The sequence below is a fragment of the Agelaius phoeniceus genome, chromosome 7 (genome assembly GCF_051311805.1).
Source record: "Agelaius phoeniceus isolate bAgePho1 chromosome 7, bAgePho1.hap1, whole genome shotgun sequence".
NCBI lineage: Eukaryota > Metazoa > Chordata > Aves > Passeriformes > Icteridae > Agelaius > Agelaius phoeniceus.
Genome location: NC_135271.1, coordinates 8650001 through 8653341, shown reverse-complemented (window position 1 = coordinate 8653341; position 3341 = coordinate 8650001). Strand labels below are relative to the sequence as shown.

At 69.2% G+C, this 3341-nt stretch overlaps 1 non-coding gene across 1 annotated transcript; it reads right to left on the bottom strand.

Moving 5' to 3' along the window:
• Positions 1–421: 421 nt before the first annotated feature.
• Positions 422–574, bottom strand: LOC143694557 (5.8S ribosomal RNA). The gene has a single exon (XR_013183135.1). It is a non-coding gene; the product is annotated as a 5.8S ribosomal RNA (ribosomal RNA).
• Positions 575–3341: the final 2767 nt, after the last annotated feature.

The window sequence follows — 3341 nt, the reverse complement described above, 5'->3', positions numbered from 1 at the left end:
TCTTCGCTCGCCGTTACTGAGGGAATCCTCATTAGTTTCTTTTCCTCCGCTGACTAATATGCTTAAATTCAGTGGGCCGCTGCGCCACCACATCTGCAGCACGGTCCCGGCGAGGACGAGCTCCGCCCCAGTGGCTCGCTCTGGTTGCGGGGAGCTACGGAGCTCTCCCCAAGTCTGCATTTAGGGGGACAAAGGCCCTGTGCGGCGACGACGACGACAACGACCGCGATGAGGACCACGCCTGCCGGGCCGCAGGGAAGGGATCGAGGCCGCCTAGGGAAGCGCTTCCCTCGCCAAACCCCTGACCACCTACCCTCCGGGCACCAGTGGGACACCGCCTCCGCCGCCGCGAGCGACGGGCCTGCGAGGCGACCCCAGCTGCGCCGCCCAGGAGGCCCCCGGATGGCGATTGATCGTCAAGCGACTCTCAGACAGGCGTAGCCCCGGGAGGAACCCGGGGCCGCAAGTGCGTTCAAAGTGTCGATGATCAATGTGTCCTGCAATTCACATTAATTCTTGCAGCTAGCTGCGTTCTTCATCGACGCACGAGCCGAGTGATCCACCGCTAAGAGTTTTCTGCCTTTCAGGCACTGCTCACGCTGAGTGGTCCCTTTTTTTCTTACTCTGGCGCCGAGGATACGGGCACGCGCACCTGGCTTTGACCGTACGAGCACACAGAAACGGAAGGGGAGGGAAAAAAACAACTGGAGCAAACTACGCTCTGAAGGCCAGCCAAGAGGTGCGGGAGCCCGCGCCCCCAACTGCCTCCCCCCGTGAGGGGAGATGCTGACCTCACAAACGCCGTCCTTCGGAGGCGGCCCAGGCGCCCGGGCTCGGCCCGGCCTCCGCGCGGAGGGCCACGTGGCGCACGCCAAAGCGCAGGAGGGCGCAGCGGCCCGCCCGCTTCTCGCTTTCACAGGACGACCTGAGCCGGGTTCGCCAGTGCCCGAGGCCTGCTGGACGGCAGAACCAGTTGCCACTGGGGCCGCACTCCTGGGACTGCCGCCGCCACGTCGCACCGCCGGGGCCCCTTGCCTTGGGCACGCACCCGGCGGAAGGCGGTATGGCGCTGAGCCGGGGGGCAACGCCCACTCTCCTTTTTTTCATGCGGAGACCGGGCGGGGAGAAGCGCCACCGTGGCCGCCCCGCACGCCTTTCTGCGGCCCACACGCGGCCGGAAATGGTGATGGAGGACGCGACAAGCAGGGCCCAGGACGGGACCGCCGCTTGGTGACGGCGGTTATCTTCTGGCTGACTGTCCCCACAGGGAGGGACGCCCGTCGAGCAGCGCTGCCACCGCTCGGCACGGGGTCGCGCATGCTCCCGGGCCCCCGCGCCGGAGGGCCCACCAAGCGCTCGCCCCCCACAAGCGGGAGGGCGGTTGAGCCAGGGGACGGCTGGCGGACGACAGCGCCGCTGGTGCGCGTTCGAGGAGAATAGGCTGTCGAAGGGAGGAGAGGCACCGGACGCACCGGACACGGCGCCACGCTCGCCAGAGACCACGGCGGCAGTCCGAGGAGAGAGAGAGCGGGCAGGCCCCGGCGGCCGTGACCCCGTGGCCGAGGAAGGGCAGAGAGCGCACGCTCTCTGCCAGCGTCGCCCATTACGACAAGGCGAGTGGGTCAGCCCCCAGGGCCGATCGCGCGCCGCAGCCTCTCTGTCGAGGCCGGGCCGTGGAGGGGGGGACAGGGCGCCCCTCCTTGGTGCAGCGCGGATGACCGCTGCAGGGCGCGGTGGGACAATGACGGCGACGGAGGAGCGCGGCCGGTGGCGATGGGACAACCACCGCAGGGGATCAGCGGGAGTAGCTGCTCCCCACCCCTCAGTGGCACCCCGCACAGCCACCGCCTGGCAGGCCCGCCGCCACTGCCTCCAGCACTGCCACTGCCACGGTGAGCTGTGCCGAGCCACCCGAGTCTTTAAACCGCCGCCCGTCCCCGCCAGCCCCTTTCAGCAAACCCGCAGCGTTTGACGACGCCGAGGGAAAAAAACTGGGGGGACCACCGAGGCACAGAGTGCTAGGTACCTGGCCCTGGGGCGAGGGAAACGACCTGCATGGCCCTGCTGGGGTGCCTCCCCCGCTGCTGCCCTCAGGAGAGCATCCAGGGGCGGGGGCGCGCCCGACATCTGCCGCCACCACCGCCACATGCTTCTCGGGGCCTGGGGTTTCCCTCAGTAGCCTGGCACTGTGCATCCGAGAGGACCGCCGTGGCTTGGGCCGCCCCGCCAGCGCAGGGGACGCGGGTCCGACCACCGAGCACACCTCGGGCGCGCGCACGCGCCACGAAGTGCGGCCCGGAACGCCCAGAGGCCTCGGCCCTTGGAGTTTCTCTGCCACACACGAGAGGGGGGCTGCTCAGCCCAGGAGCGGGGAACTCTGCCGGCCAGCAAAAGCCCCACTCCCCGATGTGGGAAGGGCCGGAGGAGCCGCCTCCTCCGAGCCCCGAAGGCGCCCCTGACACCTGGCTCCCTCGCCCATTCCACCTCAGCCGCCGACGGGTGCCACAGCCGGACAGCCATCGCTTGAGGGGCGAAGCAGCGAGGGAAGGGACGGGCCCACCTCCGGGAGGGGCTGTGCCAAGCACCCCTCCCTCCTGGCGCGCGGGTGGCTTTCTTGCGCACACACCGAGGAGAGGCGAGCTCGGGAGAACTCAGGCTGCGCAAGGGCGCCGCAGGTGGCACACTGGAGACCGGTGTTCGGCAGCGCCAACCGCAGCGGCGTGAGGCTCGGGGGCCCGCAGCTGCGCCCCCGCTCTCTGGCGGGCACAGACTGGCGGCAGACCAGTGTAAGGCCATGGTGGGGGGGCTGGTGGAGGGGGTCGGAGGGGCAAGCCGTCGCAACGGCAGTGAGCATGCCATGCTTCTAGGCCTGGCTGCGATGCGTGGTGTAGCGCGGGGAGAGCCCCACCCACGCGCAAGGTGGCGGGTGCGCATGGCGTGTGTGTCTGTGACACGCTTCGCCGCACCGAGCGGCTTTTCCCCCCCTCCCAATTCCGACCCCCCGTGGCCGGAGGTGCCGCGCGCCTCCGGTCTCTCTCTCTCTCTGGGGCTGCAGCACGCAGTGAAGGGGAAGGGCATGTGGCCCCCGGTGCCGACCAGGGCCGGCGGCCAGGGGCTGAGCGTGCGAACGGAGCGGGTGTGTGAGTGACGCCGTGTGCACGCGGCTGGCCGGACGGCCCGGCACAACACAGCAGGCGCCAAGCCCCACTGGTAACGATCCTTCTGCAGGTTCACCTACCGAAACTTTGATACGACTTTTACTTCCTCTAGATAGTCAAGTTCGACCGTCTTCTCGACACTCCGGCAGGGCCGGGGCCGACTCCGCCGGGGCCGATCTGAGG